The following is a 24,591-nucleotide window of genomic DNA, read 5'->3' as shown; positions in this document are numbered from 1 at the left end:
TTTCTTCCTCACAGGTTTAGTAGTTAAATAAGAAATGTAGGTAAACTACAACATCTGGCACGTAAGAGGCACCCTCCCTTGACTGAAATAAACCAATTTTCTTTAAATTTTAAGTATAAAAATGATGGTAAAAAGCAGACTACACTGGATTCCTTTATATTCTTTTGAAATGCCCTGACATTCTCTGTTCCTGGTTTATTGTGGTTTCAACTGACTTCAAGCACTGGCATCCAATGTCAGCACCTGTGAATCCATAATAATTAGGGTCTAACAGCAAACACTGTAAACCAAAATTTATCTAGTTTAGAAAATACTCCATGACAATCTATGTCGTAAAAGGTAATGTGAGAAGAATTGAAGGTAAAAAGAAAAATATCCATTTTCCCAAGCAAGAAGAATGGCAATAAAAATGCTATGCTATTTTAATTACCTTCTATAAAAGAAAACTAACAAAGTTGGTTGGATGTTTTCTTTTGTACTGGGATTTGCATTTTACCTAAACCAATGGAACTACACCACACATAGCACTTTACCATGTGTACTTTCACAGCAGTGGTATGCCGAGGATAGGATAAGAATGAATCTCATTTTTTTTCTTACACGCAAGGCTCCTAAGTCTCAGGTAGGTAAGTGGCTTTCTCAAGATCTCGGAGCCGGTAAACAGCATGTGAGGGTGTGAACTTCAGATCCTATGGCCCCCACATCACATGCTCTCAGTAAAATCACCACCAGAAAACCATCTCGGGCTCTGTGAAACTCTTACCTCCTAAGGTATTTCCCATTACTTGACATCTTTAGCTCAAAAGACCAATTAATTGTAGTGTGCCATATTTAATTCCTAAACATTAAGGAACAGTTCATTATTTGGGGTGGCAGAGGCTAGTTCTATGGTCAATATGAGCTTATCAAATGACCAGAAAGCAAAAATTCAAAAACACTTATTTTCAACAGAAAAGCTACAAAGTGACATAAATGGTAAATCCCTCACAACGTCTTTCCATCCCCACCATCCACATCACACAAATTCACAGACACCTGCCTTCCCCAGATACAGAATGCAGCGCAGAAGTAGAAAGAGAAAGCACTCCATTGCCCAAAACAAATATTCAGACAATCACAGTATTTCAGTACCAGGTCTGTTGGTCTATCTTTCCACCAAGGACTGAAAAAAATGGGTTTGACCTCCTTAGTGTGCCCCTATCAACCTAAAGGTAGACAGGAAGACCTGCACATGAAACAAACTTCCTTCCACTAACAGCTTCTTCCTCTCTTCCTACTTCCCATGGTTAAGACACTGGGGAGCAAGGGGGAAAACAGACTACTGAAGAATAACAGGACACCACTTCCAAACAGATGCCTCTCCCCATCAGTAATTAACTATAGATCCAGACTGTTAGTGTGTACTTAAAAAGTTAACTTTAAAGAAGGGAGCATCGAAGTCCAAAAATCCCCAATAACCAAAGCGTTGTTGGGGATTTTTCTACCCTCAATCTGTATGTTTCCTCAACATACAGCAATGTCCTTAACAAGTAAATAGTTCTAAAATATATCTACTGCATTTGGTATTTCAGGCATTCTAACCTGAGTTGGTGTAACTGATTTAAATCATTGCTTCTTCTGTAAATGTTAGCACCTTGACGGGGAAGTGAGGAAGTCTCTGCGTTGTGAATTCTAACACTGTGTTAACACCCATTCCTGTTTTATCTTAAGCAACTTTGAGAAATGTAGTCCATTTCTCAAAATAAGTAGGGAAAATAATCCATAATTACTATTTTCCAAGACTAAGGTAAAGAAACAAAATGTGGCACTAAGTAACTCAGATAATCCTATCATGAGTATAGAAAACGATCCATTTCTCACTACTTCCCAAACTACAATCAGACAGAATTCTATCCTACCAAGCCATTCTGCAAGTCCCAGTCAAAGGAAAACTAACAGGTGATTAAAAAGATAAAACTATCTTCTACTATCCTTCAGTTCAAGTGGCATGTTTTAAAAAAACTACATGTGAGCTGGGCACTTGTGGCTCACACCTATAATCCTAGCTACCTGGAAGGCTGAAATCAGGATTGGAAGTTTGAGGCCAGCTGTAACAAATAGTTTGCCACAGACCTCATTTCCAAAAGAACCAAAGCAAAATGGACTGGAGGAGTGGCTCAAGCAGTAAAGTGCCTGCTTCATAAGCTCAAAGCCCTGAGTTTAAAACCCAGACCCACTCCCCCCACTCCAAAAAAAGACCCCTGCATATGTATATATATATATATATATATATATACATATATATATATATAGACATATACATATAAATACACACACAAGTCTCCGAATTGCTTCTTTCTGAAAGAAATAGCTAAACCACTACACTCAGAAGCATCGCTTTAAGAAAATGCATCAAAATTATCATCGCAAACTAATAGGCAACAGCCACTACTTCTTCACTTGGCTTTATTCATTCCTGACACTGTATGTTACTGCCCTGCATACTGTAGGAAACAAGCTGAGAGGAAAGGTTCTCAAGGCTACAAAACCACTCAAAGGAAACATAATGACCTGAACTCAAGTTCATCTAGCTCCAAAGAGGGTACCCTCCTCTAAACTGCACTGTCTTCCAACTTCCCAATAGAAAATGGGCAGGGTTGCGAAAGGATGTGCCCAGCAGTTTTAATAATTTCACCAAGGAACTGGGGGTGGGGGCAGGAATTCTAAACTGCAATCTTCTTTTGAAATCTACAGTGTCCAATCTAAACCTCACCTTCTTTTCAAGAACAAATCAACAGATTAAAAGGGCTAGAGAAGCCAGGCATAGTGGTATACAACTGTAATCTCAGCACTCAGGGGGCTGAGACAGGACGATACTGAGTTTGAGGCCAATTTGGGTTACACAGCAAGACTCCATCTAGAAAAATAAAAACAAAAGGGGAATAAGAGTTTACAAACCTTTCAAAAATAGGCTATATTTCATCACAAATGTGCAAGTGTATTGTCATTTTGTACAAGTTGCCAGAGTTAATGGCTGTCTCCTATGGACCCTACCACCAGCCTCTAAAATTCATTTCACCCAATTCAAACCCACTGTGAATGCTTGCACTGTGTTAAGAAAAACGTCCATCAAAGCCCTTAACAAGTTCAAAGCCTAGAGGAGCCCATTTATGCCACCTGTAGTTACCCTTTAGTCAGGCAAATAACTAGACTGTGAGAAATCCTAACGCAAAAGTACGCATAACACAACCCAGAGAAGGAAAGCCACTGGTGTACCTGTCACTTATTTTGTAAGTAGTATTTAGTATTTGTTTACATCGTATCCCTCCCTTGTAACTCCTTTCAACCTGTAAACCTCCCTCCCTCCCCGCAATCACACAAAATCACCCAACCAGGAAAGGAAGACAAACAGCAAAGATTGTAGCTCCTCAATCTTAAACCTCAAGAACATTATTCTTTGGCTTCATTAGGTGAAGAAAGCAAAGAAAGGCCAACCAAACCAGAAAAATCCAAGACTGCTTCTCCACATTACTCACTCGACATGAGAAATCAAAGCAAAATAGCACACGCAGATATTTCTCAAACTTTGCTTTTTAATTCAGCAAATAGCAAAAGGATACAACTGAAATTAACAATGAGGCTTTGGTCATTTTGTTCCTCTGTGAGTGAGTGATATTTAAACTAGATCCATCTGGGGAATTTAAAAAGGATTATTCTCCTATCTTAAACTCAAAGAACAGAGTGCAGTGGAAGGAGTACACCCAAAACTCAACATGGCTTGTACTACTGCAAGCCCAAAAATCCCCAAGCAACCATGAAGGGGTACAAGAACAGTAACACTGATTTATCTCAACTGATCACCACTCCTTTACAAACTTACAACGAACTTTCAAAAACTGCAGCATTTGCCCTAATCTGAGCGATTCAACCCTTTAAAAAACTGAGTAGCTGCTGCTTCTGAAAAGAAAATGGAGCAAGGGTGTGTGGGTACTGACCAAAATAAAGGCACTCTACTGTGTACTTCATATTCGCCGAGGCAATGAAGTCTCAAAAAAACTTCATTATGATGAAATTAAAGAAAAGAATGAACGCCTGAAATACTGCTCAATCCAACTTTCACTGTGAATTACTGAGTTTCCAACAGGATATAGAAACTTAAATGGGACCAAATCGTCCTACTGTAAGATTTACTCAAAAAAAAAAAAAAAAAAAAGTCCTGTCTATCCCTTTTTTTTTTTTTAAAGTGAGAGTGGGATTTGAACTGGCACGACTGAACAAGTCCATTTTGCTCTGGTTATTGGGGGGGGGGATGGGACTGTCATAAGAACTATTTGCCGGCTGACCTCGAACTGCAATCCACCCCGAGCTCAGTCTCCCAAGTAGCTAAGGTCACTGCACCCTGCTACCCTTTCTTAATTCAAAAATATATATACTTTTTTTTCCCATCAATTTTTTTAACTACTCGCATACTGGGTGGCTTAGCAAGCAACAAAAAGTATAGCATTAAAAGAAAAAAAAAATCTCAAAGTGAAGCTGCCCTGGGGCTGGGGGAGGTGGGGGACGCGGCAAGCGAGCAGCACGGTCCCCGCCGCGCGTGCGGAGCGCACGGGCCGGGCTCCCTCCGCTCGTCCCCGCCGCGCGCGGGTCGGCGGGCCGCGGCCCGGGCAGAGGGCGCGGAAGAGCCCCCGAAGGCGGGCGCGGCCCGCTCTTTACCGTCCGCGGCAGCCCGGGGGAGCTGCTCCCTCGCGCCCCGAGCACTTGTCCACCGCGGTGGGCTCCGTGCGACCCGCTCGACCTACCGGACGGCTGTCCGTCCCCGGGGCAGGGGAACCGCGCGAGCCCGGCGCCGACAATCGGAGGCCTCACGGGGGCCCCGGCGGCCGCGCCCCCCAGCCCCGCCCGCAGCCCGGAGCAGACAATACGGGAGGAGGGGTCCGCCCCCCGCCCGTCCCGCCGCGCCCCCCCACCCACGTCCCAGCAGCCCCCGCCCCCGAGCAGCCGCGCAGGGGGAGGGGCCGCGCTCCTCGCTCCGACCCCTTCTCAAACCGCGAAACTTCCCCCAACTCCGTCAACTAAGTTGCGCTCTCACCGTGCGGCTCCCCGGGCTCCCCCGTGGGCCGAGCCTGAGCAGCTCCGCGGAGAAAGACAAAAGGCAACCGCTTCCTCCACCCGGTGGCAGCTGAGGCGGCGGCCGAAGCCTGGAGCCGGCACGGCGGTCTCGACAGAGCCCAAGCGCTGCTCCGCGCTGCTTCCCCGCTCCGCGCTGGCCCTGCACACAGCGCCAACCCACCCGCGCATGCGCCGCCAGCAGCCCGGAGATGGGCGGGACGCCCGGGGAGGGCCGGGTGAATAAGCCCTCCGGTGAATAAGCGCGGGGGAATACAAAGCCGACAGCTGGGATTGTACAGCAGAGCTGCCTATCAAACTCCATGCGACCAATGAGGAGACTTCTGTGCGGTGTGCTCTGGTTGCTAAGGGAAGCTGAGGTTGACCGCCAGCAGCTGCCTGGCGGCAAAGTGATCAAAGTTGGGTAGCTGGCAGCTGTGGCTCGTGGAAATGCCCACCCACCTCTGGTCTCCACCCCATCTCCGGAAACCGCCCTTCCTCCTAGAGCTGGCGCTTACCTGAAATGATTTACTCTTCTCTCCCCCACCCCAAGTTCAAATCGGGAAGTGGGGTTTTCTTAAGTGTACAACGTAGAAAATCCATTGAACAAGTGTCGAATGGATGGATGGATGGATGGATGAATAGAGCAGTGACTGGGTCGGAGTTGTCATGGTGTAGTCCGTTAACTTTTGGCTACTTGATCACCACAAAATCATAGGCTTCAACTTACAAAGGACCTCAGAAATCATCTGGTGGTTTCAGAGAAGCAAAATATGGTCGTGTGCCAATAGTGACTCAGGAGATTGTATTAGTTGTACACGCAGAAACCTATGTGCCCCTCTCAATGTGTATTGGGGAAAACGTGCCTGTCGTGTAAAACCATTGTTACAGCGATTGTCACTTCTTAGGGCAAGAGTTGTAAGTTGTAAAAAATGAGCCTACTAAGAATGTTAAGTGGAAAACGGAGACTTTTTAAATGCAGTTCAAAACTAACTTATGCTGAGTGAAGTAAGAACAGCAGTTACGGAGGGGGAGAATATTACTGACTGGGAAGGAGCAAGAGGGAAGCTCTGGAGTCCTTGTTCTGTTTTTTTATCTGGGAGTGAGTAAACCACAGTATATTCATATGAAAAAAATCTTAAATTGTACACTTCAGTTTAGTGTTTGAACATTTCTTCTTAAAGTCAATTTTTAGCAACACTGTTACAGGATATGGGGAAAATGAAAAGATACAAATTATGCCTGTTGGGAAGCCCTAGTCCAGGCAAGCTCACTACCAGCAACCTGTGAGAGGGTATTGCAAACTCCTAACATTTATACCAGGCACTTGCATTGATGAGTAGCTCTGAATCTTCGAATTGCTCCTAGTGTTCAGCTGAAATTTGCCTCTCTCTGGGTGGACCTGGTTGTCACATGTATTTTCTTAGTTCACTCTCATAGAATGATAAAAACCAAGACCAAGGAGGGAATTATTTCCAAACCACCCTCTTCAATATTTAAAAGACGGCACAAAGAGAAGAAACTGACTCTCTTCTATCCTGACTCTGGCACCAAGCACAGCTGGTCACTTCTGGAGGAACTGCAATCTGTAAAACAAGGGGCCAACCAAGAAGTCATATAACCCTAAGGTTTGATAATACCATGGTCTTTCTTTTCTTAGAGCCTGGCTGATGTGTTACAAAGGAAGCAGCACTGTTAACCATGTCATTTTTCTAGTGACAGCTGACAATTCCAATTCCTGCACCTACCACACTGGGATTTGCAGGGAGCTACAGAAGACGTTGAGATTCCAGTACTTTCCAATTTTACTGTGTGTCTGGATCACCTGGTACATAGTAAACCAGAATCAACTGGTATGCAATTTTTACAATTAGAGTCCTTGAGGTTTTTTTGCCCATACACAAGTATTACCTAAAATACTTCTCCTTTGTCGCACCTAGGCCCTGCCACCCATGTGCTGGCCTTGACCTCCTCTTCTACAGTAACCCACTGTCAAATGTACATGAGTACAGCCATTATGGAGAATAGTGTGGAGGGTCCTCAAAAAGTTAAAAGTAGAGGGCCGGAAGTGTGGCTCAAGTGGTAGAGTAAGCACAAGGCTCTAAGTTCAAAGTCCAATATCAAAAAAAAAAAAAAAAAAAAAAAAGGAGCTTATCTAGATCTACCATATGATCCAGCTATCCCACTTCTGGGTATATACCCAAAGGAAATGCAATTCGTATTACAGAGATACCTGCATGCCCATATTTATTGTAGCACTATTCACAATAGTCAAGATATGGAATGAACCTAGTTGTTCATCAACAGATGAGTGGACAAAGAAAATGTGATACATATATGTATAATGAAATATACAGTCATAAAATAATGAAATCCTGTCATTTGCAGCAAAACAGATGAAGCTAGGGGACATTATGATAGGCAAAATAATCCAGGCACAGAAAGATAAATACCATATGTTCTCTCTCATATATGGAAGCTAAAAAAAAAATTGATCTTAAACAGAAGAGAGAAGAATAGTGATGATTCTGGCAAGGAGAAGAAGAAGTGGATAGAAGGATATTGTATAATAAGTACCAAAATCCAGTTAGAGAGAGCGATAAGTTCTAGTGTATTACAGCATAGTAGGGTAACTATAGCTTAGAAAGACCTATTACATATTTGAGAAGAGCTGAAAGACAGGAGCTCAAAGCTCCAAATACAAAGAAATGATAAGGAGATGAAAATGCTAGTTACCATGTACCAATCATTATACATTGTTTACATGTGTTGAAACCATCACGCTGTACCCCACAAGTATGTATAATTATTGCATGGTAATATCACATGTTGATTAAAAAGAAAAAAGAAGCCTACTCTCTCACTTAGTCCTTTTCTTTCATATTACTACACTTTCTTCATAGCATTTATCCCAGCCTGAAGGAATCTTACTCATTTTGCATGTGTGTTTTGGCTATCTCCTCCATTGCTATGTAAGCTTCCTGACATCAGTTTTATTTACCCCTCTCTCCTCTGTACCTATAATAGTACCTAATATGCAGTAAGGACTCAATAAAAGTTCTGCGTGACTGAATTTGTACAGAAAGAGCTAGTATGAGGCATCTTTAAACTGAATATCCTTTATACTAAAGATTTGTTCTTCATGGTATACCACCTATCTCTACAGAGGGTGCCCAATTTCACAGAATGCGATTTCAGATTTAATAATTTTTCACAATTTCTCTGAGTAAGTTAACAAACCAGGAAGGATGTCAGGGCCTTATCAAGCAGTTGCAGGAGGGATGGGGTAGGTGGTGCAGAGTTGCTCCCCTCATGGCTGCCAGGAAGCAGAAGGCAAAACAAAGGGGCCTGGTGACGATATTTCCTTAAAAGACACACTTCCAGTGACCCACTTCCTCCAACCAGGCCCCACCTTCTAGCAGCCCATTCAGTATGAATTTATCAACAGCTTAACCTTGCTACCCTTGTGATCTCATCACCTCTCTTATATCTCTCTAATTGACTTGCACAGGTTGTAATATCTAAAAACATATCAAGAATAAACTCCACTTTACAGAGCCCCTGGGAATGAGAAAGCAAAGGAAAACACAAAGTCAATACAGTTGGAAGAACATGAACTTCTCTTGAGACCATGGTTCTTGAAATGTCCACTTTTATAAAAGAAGCACTGGAATAAACTCATCCCGGGACTTTTCTTGTGCAGCAGGGCATATTTTCTTGTTTTTGTGGTAGATGTGGACTCCTGAGAGTGCTTCAGGAATTTCCACGTTCAGCCTCATGTTTGGTGTTAATCCAACCACAGCCCCCAATTCCACAATTTCAGCAAGCAACCCAAACCCCAGCCAATCACTGAGTCCTATCCATGGGCCACAGTGATTAGTTTAGGGTTGGACACAGACCCCCTCCCCACAACATGGCATTCAGGGACAATTTACCCTCCATTTGACCAATCAGGGTTTTTCTTGGCTGGAATCTTTGACCATCTTAACTGGAATCTGGGAAATGCCCATCAGCCATCTTTTGCCATGAGGCGAGAACCTCTTAGAACCTCTAGGAGCATAACGGACAGGTAAAAAGAGAAATATCTTGGTGGAGTTGGGCAATCTGTTCAATCCAACAATACCTGAAGCTGGAATAATACCCAGAGTTTTCAATCACATGAACCAATAGAGCCAGTCAAAGTAGAAGGGTTCTGCAACTTGTATCCACAAGAGATCTTATTGATACATCACCCATGAGCTGATGATGCCTAGTCAATTCCCTCATCTGCTTCTTAGTTTGACTAGCAAATAGCTGTTAAGAGTTTACTGTGTGTTCTGGGGTTACAGGTGAAGAACAATATCCTAAAGGAAACCACAGTCAAATAAGGGAAATCAGCAGGCAAAACCAAAAAGAAATCAAATGTGTCAAGTGTCTTTAAAGAGATAAAGGCAAACTGAGCACCAGTAGCCCATGCCTGTAATCCTAGTACTTCGGAGGCTGAGATCAGGAAGATCTTGGTTCAAGGCCAGCCCAGGCAAATAGTTCTCAAGACCATAGCTCCAAAATAACCAAAGCAAAATGGGATGGAGGTGGCTCAAGTAGAAGAGCACATGCTTTGCAAGCTCAAAACCCTGAGTTCAAACCCTAGTCTCAGAGAGAGAGAGAGAGAGAGAGAGAGAGAGAGAAATGCATGGCATTAGGAAGTACAACGAGAATATCCTTCTAGTTAGAGGATGAAAGTTAGGGAAGGCATCTTGCTTAGTCAGCTTTCCATTGTTGAAATAAAATACCTGTGATGATCAACTTAAAACGAGGAAAGGTTTGTTTTGGTTTATAGTTTAGAGGCTTCAGTCCATGCTTGGCTGGTTCCATTGTTAATGGGCTGTGGTGAGGCAGAGCATCATGGGGGAAGGGCAGGGAGTAGATCTGCTCCCCTCATGGCTGCCAGGAAGCAGAAAGGAAAGCAGGAAGAGGCTGGTGACAAGATATTTCCTTCAAAAACACTATTCCAGTGACCCACTTCCTCCAACCAGGCCCCACCTCTGAGTACTCCATTCAGTATGAACTCATCAACAGCTTAACCTAGCTGTCCTCACCCTCATGACCTAAGCACCTCTCAGTAATGCCACCAGTGGGGGGACCAGGGCTTCAACACATGAGCCTCCTGGGGACACTTCATATCCAAAACATAATTGATTCTGGGTTGTGGTTTTTTTTTGGTTGGTTGGTTGGTTTTGTTTTGTTTTTTGGTTTTTGGGAGGGTTTTATGTGTGTTTGTGTGTGTGTATGTGGTACTGGGGCTTGAACTCAAGGCCTACACTTTGAGCCACTCCACCAGCTCTTTTCTGTGATGGGTTTTTTTCGAGACAGGGTCTCACAAACTATTTGTCCAGGCTGGCTTCGAACCTTGATCCTCCTGATGTCTGGATTACAGGAATGAGCCACCTGTGCAAGGCTGATTCTGTTTTATTTTACTTTTTGGTTGCTGGGGATCAAATCCAAGCTTTTGACTTGCTAAGCACAAACTCTGCCACTGAGCTACACCTCCAGCCCCTGGCTGATTGGTTCTGATACAGAGCCTCTGTCTGTGAGTTCCTTTCAAGCCCATCATGTACCTAGGACCCTAATTCCTGCACTATCTCTTCCACTTTCATTTATTGTTCCCAGTAACCTTTAGGTCAACAGCATCATGGAGGGGGCATCCCTTTTACAAGTGATGCAGGTTCAGGGAGATGAACTACCTGGCTCCAAATCCCATAGCTACCAATTGGCACAGTTTATCTTCCAAGAATTGAAAACTGGGGCAAGTTGCCAAATTTAACTTCGAATAGCACATGGAGTAGGCCTTACCTCACTTCTGCCCTATCTCTCCCACTTCACTTAGTACCACACATGCTCAGCATATCTGTAGAGTAAGCAGCTCAGTAAAGACTGTTTAATCGACTGATCCATGCTCAAAATATATTCCTACAATATTTTTCAGAGGACACAAACTAAACAAGAGGTTTAGAGTTAAATGCTGACTTACAGATAAATGCACAAGAAATGGCATATATCATGAAGATTATTACCAGGTCAATCAGTATTAATATTTTTAGGCCTCTTTATGCATATTAGTTGCAAATAGTCCTCCAGAATGGCTGTGCTGATCCATGATTTACATCCTTGTGTTAGGGCACCAGAGTGCCTAACCTCTCTGATTTAACAACTTCTTGCATGAAACAAAGGCGAGGCCTTTAGAAGCCAAGGGGGCTGGATTTGGATCTTGGATGATCAAACTCTTTGTCTGTAAAGGAATCACTCCCAGTCAACAGCCACACTATGGGGAATGCACAAAACAACACTTCACATGTCATCTGGCACACTGTAGGTGCTCTGCCCACTTTGACGATTTCTTCCATTTTCCTTTTTAGAGATAACAAAATAGAAGACAGTCTGGGAGACTTTCTGACTTGCAGAAAATCTGACTTGCAGAAAAAGTAACATGAGAAAAAAATCAAGGGAAGCATACCACCTGACAGCAATTATAATAAAGAATTTCCAACAAAAAGTGCATATTGTCTTATATTGACCTCTCCAATAGATAGGGCAGCCACTTAGTCTCCTGCCCCCAGAGACTCCCCAGGGCTTTAATTCATACACAACAGATGTACTGCTTATTGATAGAACAATTAATTTGATTTCTGAAGTCCTTGCTTTTCCCTGTAACGACCCTCCCACAATAGGTTTGCTTAAAGGCTGCCTATGGGACCACATTACTCTAAAGTCATTATATTTCCAAGGGTAGGAGGGCTAGGGGCTGCTGGGTTGATGGAAGGAAGAGAATCACAAAAGCCTCAGGATTTTGGGGACTGTACTGATCCTTAAACAAAATTACAGTCACAGCTTTCAGTCTAGAGTTCAAGGGATTTAATTTTAGGGGTGTAAAAGACTCCCTCTAAAAGGTACAAAAAAAGTTTAGAGGTAATAGTATTTTCTATTTAGTTAGGTTGGGTTCAGAATTTAATCTACATGTATGTTCCAATCTGGAGAAGATGGGGACTGTGACTCTGCCTCCAGAGAGACTGATGGCTGGCACAAGTACTTCACCTTTCCGCCTTACGCCTAGACTTTTCCAGTTTATTCAGCTGCTCTCATAATTATCCCCAATTATTTATAATGGTAGGTTTCTGATGCTAGAGTTAGAAAAACACCATATTTTTGAGCCTTAAACACTATTTAATGAAAATGGGCTCCAACAACTCATAGGAGGCTTAAGCCCAGGTTTTCTTGGGCAATTTTTAAAAAAATCTTTACTGCATTATTTTTCTAAAACTGTACAGTGTTTGTACAATTAAAGGACATAGGTTATTACCTGCATATAACTGCTACCAATAACCACACAGTTTATGCCAGCTTTTCTTATGGTACTTTCCTTGGAACACAAGATCTTAGAGTTAGTCCTTGAGAAAAGCATTGTGGGTTTATTTATTTGTTTACTTATTTATTGCAATACTGGGGTTTGAACTTAGGGTCTACATCTTGAGCCATTCCACCAGCCCTTTTCTGTGATTTTCTTTTTTTTTTGAGATAGGGTCTCAGGAGCTATTTGCCTAGGCTGGCTTTGAATGTTTAAATGAATTGTATATTTAAATGAATGCAAAAACACGTTATTATTCTGTGTTCCTTCCCTCCTGAGGATTCGCTGTGCATAGTAGCATTGCCTGTTAGGGCTCTGAGAAGTCTTGCATTTAAAAAGTACTTAGCTTTTCTTAGCCTTATATTTCTCAAATTAGTTTGACCATGAAATCATTTGCTCTAGGAAATGCATTAATTTATCCTATTGCACCAAGAACATATTTTAAGAAACACTGCCTGAATCTGTTCAGCTCATTTTCCAGAAATCCAGAAAGAACAAAATCAATATTTTTTTGGCAGTACTAGGATTTGAACCCAGGGCATTGTGCTTGCTAGGCAGATATTCTACCATTTGAGCCACACCTCTAGCCCCACAATAGATATTTTTGATTCTGAAGCATCATTTACCCACCATCATGGACTGAATGTTCACATCCTCTTAAAATTTGCATGTGGAAACCCTAACCCCTGATTTGATGGTATTAAAAGTTGGGGCCAGCGGGTGGCTCATGCCTATAATCCTAGCTACTTGGGAGGCTGAGATCAGGAGGATTGAGGTTCAAGGCCAGCCCAGGCAAATAGTTTGAGAGACCCCCCCCATCTTCAAAATAACCAGAGCAAAATTGTCTGGAGGTGTGGCTGAAGAAGTAAAGCACCTGCTTTGCAAACCTGAAGCCCTAAATTCAAATCCCAGTCCCACACACACACAAAAAAGAGTTGGAGCCTTTGGGAAGTGATTTCATTTAGATGGCCATGAGGGTAGATGCCCAATAATGGGCTTATAAGAAAGGAAAGAGCCCCAGAGCGTCCTCTCAATGTCATGTAATGGAGAATATAGTGAAAATGTAGCTGTTTGCACAGCTAGGAAAAGGTGGCTAGGAAAAGGCCCACCAAGAACCAGCCTTCCAACACTTGATCTTATACTTCCCAGCCTCCAGAACTATGAGAAACAAAGGTCTGTTGTTTAATCCACCCAGTCTATGGTATTTTTGAATAGGAGCCTGAGCTAAGACACCCACACAGTCATCCATATCAAAGGGTCTTTTATTTTATTTTTATTTTGTTTGGAGATTGAACTCAGATCCTTGCCTGGGCAAGCACTCTATCACTTGAACCATGCCCCTAGTCCTTGGGCTTTTAGTTTGAGAGTCTCGCACTAACTTTGTCCATGTGGCCATGGACCACGATCCTCCTACCTCCACCTCCAGAGTAGCTGTGATTACAGATGGGCACCATCACGCCTGACCTTCAAAGGGTCTTTATTCTTTAGTCAAGGAAGAAAAATAGATGCTTCTTAAATCTCATCTCTGACCTGATGAGATCAGTCCTAGGAAGTGTCAACCTGCATCCCAGTAACAACCAGCCTCCCTCTTTACCTGGGCTCACTGCTGGACCACAGACTTAGTTCCAACAGTGGGCTTTGCTTCTTCCCTCATCGACCCCATTTCCTATTTCCCCCTTCTCTCAGTTCCACCCAGTCACCTCCAACATTCTGCCATCTCATTGTGCCGCACCTTGAATCCCACTTTCCCTTCTTTGCTTCTCTTGGGTTCATTCAATAACTTTGGCCTGAACAACATTAGCAGGCTCCTAACTGACTTTGTCGCCTTTAATATCGCCATATTTCTCCCTGCAACAGGAGAAACTGGTGGCAGTGGTGTTCGAACCCAGGGCTTCACACTTGCTAGGCAGGCGTTCTTACTGCCTGAGTCACTCCCATTTTTGTGAAGGTTACTTTTGAAATAGGGTCTTGTGAACTTTTTCCCCGGGCTAACTTTGAACCTCAATCCTCCTGATCTCTGCCTCCTGAGTAGCTAGGATTACAGGCACAAGCCACTGGCACCGGGTTCAGAATGATTTTCTTAAAGTACAGCCCTGACTTGTCACTTGCCTGCTCAGAAGACTTTCAGTGACTCCCTGCTACTTATAGATTAATATGAAACACCTCATCAGAAAATTAAAAAGTTATTGACTTTCAGCATCAGTTTGCACAAAAATGACATTAAACTTCTTTTCTACCTAAATCCAAGCAGCTTACAATTTTTGTAAATGGACCTTCTACTATACTGAGAACACCAGAACTATCTGAATGCCTACAATCTTTTCCCATTTTCCCTGGGAAGTATTTCATGATCTAACCCTTCTGCTTAACGTCATTTATTTCAGTCTCCTCCAGAACTTTATTTCACCATGTAAACTTTCTGTTTTGCATCTTTAGTTATTACTTACTGCCTTCAAAATTATCCAAACCTCTCTGATCCAAAGAAATAAATATCAGCTGGGTGCTGGTGACTTACGACTGTAATCCTAGCTATTCAGAAGCAGAGCTCAGGAGGATAGAGGTTCAAAGCCAGCCCCAGCAAATAGTTCATGAGACCCTATCTTGAAAGTATCCAACACAAAATCAGAACTGGTGGAGTAGCCCATGTGGTACAGTGCCTGCCTAACAAACATAAAGCCTTGGGTTCAAATCCCAGTACCACCACAAAAAAAAAAAAAAAAGAGGAAGAAGAAGAAAGAAAATTCCTTTCCCAAATACATTCTTCTATTCTAGCTTCTCCTTGCCCCCACCATCATTCTTTTTGGCCTCTTGATTCCATCTCCTCCTTCCTTGCCTTTTTTTTTCTTCAGTATTGGGGTTTGAACTCAGGGCTTCAAGCTTCCTAGTCAGGCACTCTACTATTTCAGCCATGCCTCCAGGCCTTTTTGGGATAACAGGCATGCACCACTGCATCCAGCCATTGGTTAAGATGGAGTCTTTGGGGGTTTTTTGTTGTTGTTTGGATTTTTGTGTGTATGATACTGATCTTGCAGAACTCACGGACTTGTGCTTGCTAGGCCATACCCTCAGTCCTTTTTTGCTTAGTTTATTATTCAGAGTTTCCTGCTTTTTGTCTAAGCCAGCCTCAGACATCAATCCTCCTACTTCCACTTCCCACATAGCTGGGATTACTGGCATGCACCACCATGCCCCACCCTTCTTGGAAGTCTTATTGTTCGATCAAGAGGGTCAATTTGTTACATCTTCAAAATCTTTAGAGAACTTTTTGTTTGACTGAACAATACTGGGAGGCAAGGCCTTTAACCTTTCTGAAGTCTTAACAAAAGAACAACCTTTCTTGATTTTATCTATTCCTAATCAGTATCCTGGATTCGATCATTTCCCAAAGTCATTAAAAAATTTTAGTATTAGTTGCCGTCTAGAGAGATCAGGAAGCTTCAATCTGGCTTTTTTGGTTCAACAATCCTTCTGCTCATTTAGTCCTCTCTTTTGCATTTTTCTGTAGGAAGCCAGAAGAAACCAGGGGGCACCTTTAGAGATGGGCATGTGATCAAAGCTGAGCCAAGGCTGAAGGCGTGGCTCAATTGGTAGCATGGCTGCCCAGCAAGTTCAGTACCGTCAAAAAAAGAAGAAAAAAAAAAAAGCTGAGCTAGCCCATGGATAAAAGTATTGGAATAATTCCATCGGGGTACAGAGCTTAAACAGAGCTTAGAGAATGGGGACCTATAGCTTCTGACAACCATCTTGTCACTGTGAGGGAAGAGCTTTCAGAGAGAGAAACCAAGACAAGAGAATATAGCTAAGAGAACACAATAGAGAAAGAGGTGGAAAAACTTAATTTGATCATTCAACTCATTAAGTACATTTTTCTTTCCTTTTCTTATTTTTCTTTAGCATATATGTTGCCCAGCCTGGTCTTGTACTTCTGGGTTCAAGTGACCCATCCTCCTAACTCAGCCTCCCTAGTAATGGAACAGTTGTGTGCTACTGTACTCAGCTCCAGTTACATTTTCTGCCACCCAAATTACAACGCACAGAAATATTACCAAACCTTTTGCTGTTGCATAATAGAAATCCCCCTTTATCCAGTTTTCAATAAGATTTGCCTCCCTTTCTTTCTTTCAAGCTCTCACTTGCAGCCTCCTCAAAGTCTACATATTTCTACAAATAGTGTGCTCAAAGCACTGAGAGTTTTCACTACAGCTCTCTCTCAAAAGCCTTACAGTCATTCCATTCACTTCCTATCTTTAAGGCGATCCCAGTACTTTAGACTTTTATCGTATTAGCTCGTCATTCATGCTATCAAAATCTGTTAACTATCTACTGCTGTGTATGAAGTTTCTGGCAAATTTATTGGCTTAACGGGACAAACATTTGTTATCTCATATCATGAATTGTGGTTCATGACTATTAGAAATTACAAATTGCTTAGAGGGTGGTTCAGGTTAGGGCTTTCATGAGGAGGGCTGCAATATTGTCTCAGAAGGTATCATTGTCACCAAAGAGTTGACTGGAGTTGGAAGATCCAGTTCTAAGCTCTCTCCTCTGACTGTTGATCATAGACTTTAGTTTCTCACCTCTGAAAAATTTCACAGAGCTGGTGACACTCTTTATCCCCAGCATGAATGATGAGACAGAGAGCGAGAGAGAGAGTAGAAGTCACACTCCATTTATAATCCAGTGTCCAAGTCATACACCATCACTTCAGGAGAGAGAATGAAATACAGACACGAATACCAGAATGTAGATTTCATTGGGACCATCTTGGAGTCACCTTAGCCAATTACTAAACTTCTCCTTTTATAGATAAGTGTTCTTATCTGTAAAATAAAATTAGTATCTAACGCACATTGCTATGGTGAGTAGAATGACAGGATAGATATAAAGCCCCTTAGAACAATATCTGGCACCAAGTGAAAAAATGTAATAAATGTTGGTTCTTACTGTTTTAACCATGTGAATGACTCCCAAGACTTTATCTCAATGCCAAGGGCATTTGAGAGCACTAGCTACACTTTTTCAGCTGCCTGAGTGATTTCCAGTAACATAAATTATGTGTCCCCAAGACAGAATCTGTTGGTTCACTGACTCAAGAAAAAATGAAATTTTAAGTCCAGAGACAGATTTCAACCAAGTCTGGTCCTAGGTGAGCCAATGATGTCATTAGGAATCTGTTTCTTCCCATCACCTTCTTTGGCTACCACCTTCTTTTGGCTCTGTTCTCCTCTGTCTTGGTTTTCTTAGAAAGCTCTTCCCTCACAGCAACAAGATGACCACCGGAAGCTTCAGGCTCCCATTCTATCTTCTCTGTACTCCCGTAAAATGAGACTTTCTAGATCACAATATGTTTATCAAAAATCTCAGGACTGTCTCTCATTGGCCCAGCTTTCGTCATGTGTCCATCTTGGAATCTCTAGTAGTAGTACGACAGCCCTGTGGGGAGCTAATTGAAGAAGTTTTAATTCCCCATAATCATTTATCATCCCGCCATTCTTTAATGACTACCAAGTTTTACACAAATTGCTCTGTAAACATAGTGTAATGTTCTACCCTCCCACCATTATGTTAGAATCTATAAGCATTTCTATATGAAAATTATAGAGGCATCCCTGGTGGCCTGGGACATGAAATGCTCCAGTTAGGCAGGCCTGGATCACATTTCTACCCATTGAACCCAAGGGGTACTATTACACTTGAGCCACATGAGGTGAGAAATGTAGAGAAGGCTGTGCGCTTAGAAGAAACTCGATGTACTCTGGCAGATAGGATGAATTTTGGGAAGGCAAAATCCATTGCTTTTCCTATTTTCCATCCCTCAGGAAAGTCACCTCTGGGTCTAACAACCTGCAGATCACCTGTGACCACTGTTCCAGTCACCCAGATTGCTACCATGTTCTTCTGACTCGATAGCTTTACCTGCCCAGAACATGCCCTCTGGTTTTCTTCTGTTCTGCCCTTGTTGATATGGCTATCCCTACCTGGAACATCTTCACTCAGTAATGCTTGGCTCGTTCTACAACTGTTACAGGCTAGCCCAAGAGTATCACCTCCATGAAACCCACTATTGATTTGGTGGGAGGAGTCAAATTAGTCACCAACTCATAGGAAGGTGGTGCTGGGTCCCAATTTTATTTTGAATTGCTCTCATAGTTAAATATTGCTCTAAAACCCTGGAAATAGGTAACAGGCTAGAAAAGGTGTCTTCTCTCCCCTCTCTCTCTTCAGATTCACTTCCCTTCACACAAAGTGAGTGCTTTGCCAATGCCAAGATTGCTTAAATGCAGAAACTCACTCAGCCAGAAATGAGGCATTGGGAGAATGTTTTTAAAATTGCACATCTGCGGCTCAATTTGTGAAAACTCACTGAAGTTTATGGAAGGGCTATTTAATTTTGCTTTCTTTCCCCTTTTGGCTTCAGCTTCAATTTATGGGTCTCTGTCACATTAGCTTGAAGAGGCCCTCTGTTGATGCACTTAAACCTTGACCTACAGACCCCAGTGGGTGTATAATTCCTAGCTGAGCTGTGGCTGGAGTACCATGTGGGGAGGACTTGGGCTCAACATACATTAGGGACAAAGCTTGTGACACAAGATACTCTCTGGCTGGGGTAATTTTAGCTAGTCACTTGAAGTGGATATCAAGTCTATTTGGAAGTCTGCTCAATTTCTCTGTTTTTCACCCAAAGAGCACCATCTCTCCCTTTTCATTTTAAGTACAACACCACCTCCTGATTTTCTACTTTAAATGTTCAGCAACAGAATGACAGTAGTCAGATAATATCATACACATACAATGAGACTGATTTTAAAAGTGAGTCCACGCCTGTCTAACTTCAGCAGCGTTGCCAGGGTGGAGAGGAACCTTCAAAATAACTTCTATGTGAGGGCCTTTGCCCGTCTGTGCTGACAGCTACACATTCCAGCTTGTCATTTGTCTCTGACTTGCCTTGTCATTGAGCTCTGCCACTTATCATCTGCTTAGTATGTGACACTGCATCTGCGAAGACATGTGTCACATCAGAAAAGCCTTCCAGTGAATGAGGACAATAAGAGATTGCAACACAAAAAAACTTTGGGGCTTTTTCTTTTAATTCACTCTCAATTCTGCTTTCCAGATCTCACTGCTGCTGGGACTGGTTGGATGTGAGCATGGCAATGTGGATTATGGAGACAGAACAATAAATGATCCCCGATTGGCAGAACAAAGTATCCTGGAAGCTCAAAATCCTAATGGCAAATTTGATTAAAAAAATAATAACAGTGATTAAAAACAAATGTTCTCAAACGTGGAGCTACCAAAAAAATGAGGTCATTGAGTTTTCAGGGCACTTCTATAGACTTCTCACATACATAATATTTCTTTTAATTAAGTGAACTAAATTCTTTTGCAAGTGAGAAACTGACAGCTTTGGTTAGAGCCAGAAATAAAATGTAAGCACTGATGCACTTTAATTGTGTTTGTAGTCATAAACTGTTCCTGCTGATAAATTTCACGGCTGGGCGACAGCCATGTGCTCTCTGCGAGGTTTCTCAGAACCTGTTTGTGTAAGTGAAGATCATTGTGTCCTCCAGATTTAGTAAAAATATCCATTCACGTTATGAGAAACGTGAACTTGGCTCTGCAGGTGAAAACAAGAACTAAGTGATTAATCTCCAGGTCAATATTCCTGCTCAAGTCCCGTCTCCCAACCCCAGCAAACCTAGCGTGAGATTATTTGACAATTTTAACTCTCAGAGTTCTGTTTTCTCTTCCCGTGGAGGGCGAGGGCATTGAATAGTATGAGTTCATAAAAGCAAGTCAAGTCCACGGACATAAATTTTCATGGCAGCTTGAAAAAGCAAACCTGGTCATGTTACCCACCCTGCTCGGAATGCTTCAAAGACTCCCCATACATTTCATGTGTAAACCCAAATTACATAGCTAAGCTTGCCAAGCCCTCCGTGATCTGACCTCTGTCCAACTCCCCAGGTTCTGCCCCTCCATGGCCCACCCCTCCATGCCTGTGTTACTGCCACGCTGAACCAAGGGCAATTTCACACTCTGTGCCTAGCAGAGCCGGTCTTCACTTTCATTCTGTACCTGATCTATTCCTGCCTGTCCTTCCAGGCTCTCACCTGCTCCACTTCTCACCATACCTTACTTCCTAACACACGCACACACACACATGCCCCCCAAGCTGTTCCTGAGAATTCTATTTAGATGCTCCTCCTGTGTGCTCTATTTTTGCTTTTATATATCTCACAACAATGGTCTTAGTTGTCTGTTTCTCCCTTTAATCTTGCTCCTATCCTTCATTTCTGTATTTCCAGCTCCAGTGCAATCCTCAGTACAGAATAAGTGGTTAATAATTTTCATCAATGCTGGGCACTGGTGGCTCACACCTGTAATCCTAGCTACTGGTCACAGGAGGCAGAGATCAGGAAGGTCACAGTTTGAAGCCAGCCACAAAAATACCCAACACACACAAAAAATGGCTAGTGGAATGGCTCAAGTGGTAAGAGCACCTGCCTAGCAAGCACGAAGACTTGAGTTCAAATTCCAGTACTACAAAAAAATTTTTTTATCAAATAATCAAATTGCCCACATCCATTTCTGTAACACATGGTGTCTCAGAATGCCCTTAAGTACACTTGTCATCAATGAGTCCTCTGTGATAGAGAATAGATGGCTCTAGGGCTCTCAAAAAGACTTTTCAAAAAAAGTTATCTATTTTTAAATTTATGTTTGGCAGTACTAGGTTTTGAACTCAGAGCCTGTCACTTGCTAGGCAGGTGCTCTGCCATTTGAGCTATACAGCCTCAAAAAGACTTTCTAATATAGGAAAAAAGTACAGGCCAGTGTAGGAGAATGGATGGCCAAATTATAATTAGCCATGAGCCAAACCCTGCACTGGGCACTTTAACCCATGTTCTCTCATTTAATATTCTCAACAACTTTCTAGTGTATGTTTTATTTTCTCCATTTTACAGATAAACTGCCCAAATCCCACATTGAGTTGGGATTCATTTCCACATTTTCATGATTCTAATATCCTGTTCTCTTTCTACATAGCCTGCACACAACTTTCTCTTCTTTCTCTAGGAAGATCCTGGAGAGGAGAAAGAAAGTACGATGACGGAGGCTCACAGGACCCTGGGTGGTTCTGGGTTTAGAGCACAGATGATTTTGATACCCCCTGAATCCTAAGTTTACTCATAAAGTTTGGGTTTAGAGAGAAAGAGGTTGACTTAGAGATGATGGGGAGAACCTAAACCAAGGACATTTTTTTTTTTTTTGTGGTACTGGAGTTTGAACTCAGAGTCTACACCTTGAGCCACTCCACCAGCCCTTTTTTTGTGATGGGTTTTTTTTGAGTACGGTCTCTCAAACTATTTGCCCAGGCTAGCTTTGAACTACGATCCTCCTGATCTCTGCCTCCTGAGTACATAGGGTTACAAGCATGAGCCACTGGTGTCCAGACTTTGAGGACAATTTAAAAAAAAATATTTTTTTTGTAGTGCTGGGGATCAAACCTAGAGACCCATGAATGCTAGGCAAGTGCTCTACCACTGAGCTACACCCAATCCCTGGGACAAATTTTGACAACTCTTTTTCATTTAAGTCTCTACAAACCCATGCATGCCATTGTTGTTAGGCTAGAATGCACTAATTGTTTTGATATTTTATTTTGGCCAACACATTATAGATATTACTTAGTAATATTAATAAATCCATGTTGCCATTTTGGGTGCCTTCCACACACCTTTCTAGAGTTCCTGGGTATAGGGGAAGGCAGAAAAAACAGGGACACTTCCACCTACGTGACTGCAGGATTGTTCCTACTGCAGTTGCATCAGTGGGGTTTGGTCAAATATCTGTAATTCCATGACCTGCCCAATCTGTCTCCCTCCAGTACATTAGCACTGTCCTTCTCCCCAGGCAGTCCATTCCAGTCCCCTGGAGTTTGTACAGCCAGCTGTACCTTGTCAAGCCCCGGCCTGGGATTAACTTGGCAGGGAGGTTATTCTGAGACTTCTCTGACTCATAACTTTGGGGCTAACTCTGAGCACCAAGCCCTAGTCCTGCCCTCTTTTGCTTTTTCTCTGTGCTGATTCACACTGGGTTGGGATTTTATTGTCAGGAATCAGAATTGTGTATGGGTGGAACTTGGATTTGAAAAATGACAGGAGGCCAAGTCTAGTGCTTCTGCTAACTTTCTTATTAATTGTGTGATTTTTTTTTCTTAATTGAATAAAAGGAAGGAAGGAAAGAAGGGAGGAGGAGAAGACGTAGGGAGACATAGGGAGGAAGAAAGAAAAAAAAGAAGGAAATGTCCCACCGATCCAAGCTGAACCATAGTCTCTTCCATACTCTACATTTTCTTTGAACTCTTGGAAAGGCTTGTCTTGGATCAGATACACATGAGAGGAAGCCAGGTATAGCAGAAACATATAGATTTTGGAGCCAGCATATCTGAATAATTGGGCAAGTTATTTTACCTTCTGTGACCCTTTGTGTTCTCACCTGTCAAACAATAATAATAATATTTACCTGTGGGCTTGCAGGGTGGCTAGGAATATTGTGTATATAAATGTTTATATAAATATGCACATTAGAAAACATTTAACAAATGGCAAATATTATTGTTGTAGCTATTTTTATTAAGAGGCCTTTCACAGCAGTAAGAACGTAGCCTCCCAGAGTTGACTGAATTTTGAAATTTTATTCCTCTGAAATTGTGACAGATTGTGCTAGGTTCCCCTTGACTAGGAACTGGGGTATGTCTGGTGTCATGGTGGCTGGGTTCCAGAGATTGACTCAGGCTGTGAGAATACCCAAAGCAGTCAGTACAGGAGAGAATAGGACAGAGCACAAGCCAACTCATGGGGGAGGCAAAACAAACAAACAAACAAAAAAACCTGAGGGGTAAAGGGCTCTGGCTTTGTGGCCAGCAGCTCCTCCACTTGCTGACTGAAGAGTCTTGAGCAAGTCACCTAAATTAAGATGACTTGCTTGTCTGTATCTATCTCTTTGGGTTGTTGTGAGGATTATCGGAAATCACACAGGTAAAGTACCTAGCACAAATAAAGTGCTCAGTAAATAATTATTGAGGGTGTTAAGGAGAGACAAGTTAGTCAACTTATTGAATTCAAGTGTAATGTAGCACAGAGTTTGGAGCACCAGTGGGTCCAAGTCTGAGCTCTACTACCATCTATCTTGTTTTCTTGTCTGTAGAATGGGTCTGATAATAGCTTCCTTCTCTGTACTTACTGTATACATTTGTTATGAGGAATACGTTTGAGTTAACATATAAAAAGCATTGAGAACATTCTTGGCATGTGGCCAACTACTCTATAAATATTTGTTAAATACACAGCTAAGTAGAGAGTCAGTGCTGGGACAAGAACAGAAGACAGCTGGGCGCAGGTGGCTGTAATCCTAGCTACTCAGGAGGCAGAGATCAGGAGAAATTGTGGTTCAAAGCCAGCCCTGGACAAACAGTTTGTGAGACCCTATCTCAAAAAAATTCCATCACAAAAAAAGGGTGGGTAGAGTGGTTCAAGGTGTAGGCCCTGAGTTCAATCCCCAGTACCACCACCACACACACACACACACACACACACACACACACAAAAGACAAAACCAGAGGGTAGTATTTAACCAGCTTTCTATCACTATGACAAAAATACCTGAGAAAATCAACTTAGAAGAAGGAAAGATTTGCTCTGGCTCATGGTTTCAGGGGATTCAGTGCTTGGTCACATGGCCCCATTGCTATGGACCTGTGGTGAGGCAGAACATCATAGGGGGAGAAGGTGACAGAACAGAGCTGCCTACCTCATGATGGTAGGGAAGCAAAGAGAGGGCTCACTTTTATACCAAAGCCACTCCTCCAAGTTATATTAAACTATGAATCCATAAATGGATTAATCCATTCATGAGGTCAGAGCCCTTATTACGCAATCGCCTTCCAAAGGCCCCACCTTTGCTGAATTGAGGGCAAAGTCTTGAACACGTGACCTTTGGGGGAAATTTAAGATCCAGTCATAACAAGTGGGAAACAAAACTGGTTGGCTCTGGACCAAAAAGGGACATAAAGAACAAAAGCAGAGGTGAAGAAAATGCTTCCAAGACAATGCCTAAGG

At 42.5% G+C, this 24,591-nt stretch overlaps 1 protein-coding gene across 9 annotated transcripts in view; it reads right to left on the bottom strand.

The window, feature by feature from the left end:
* Positions 1–5,276, bottom strand: part of Akap13 (A-kinase anchoring protein 13) — a 273,195-nt gene extending 267,919 nt beyond the window's left edge. For all 9 annotated transcript variants that reach the window (XM_020185782.2, XM_074061538.1, XM_074061537.1 and 6 more), the window contains exon 1: positions 5,069–5,276. The gene's annotated coding sequence lies outside the window, so the exon portion shown is untranslated. The remainder of the gene's footprint in view (positions 1–5,068) is intronic.
* Positions 5,277–24,591: the final 19,315 nt, after the last annotated feature.

This window comes from Castor canadensis, chromosome 19, assembly GCF_047511655.1.
Source record: "Castor canadensis chromosome 19, mCasCan1.hap1v2, whole genome shotgun sequence".
NCBI classification, from domain to species: Eukaryota; Metazoa; Chordata; class Mammalia; order Rodentia; family Castoridae; genus Castor; species Castor canadensis.
This window is presented reverse-complemented; position numbering and strand designations above follow the sequence as displayed.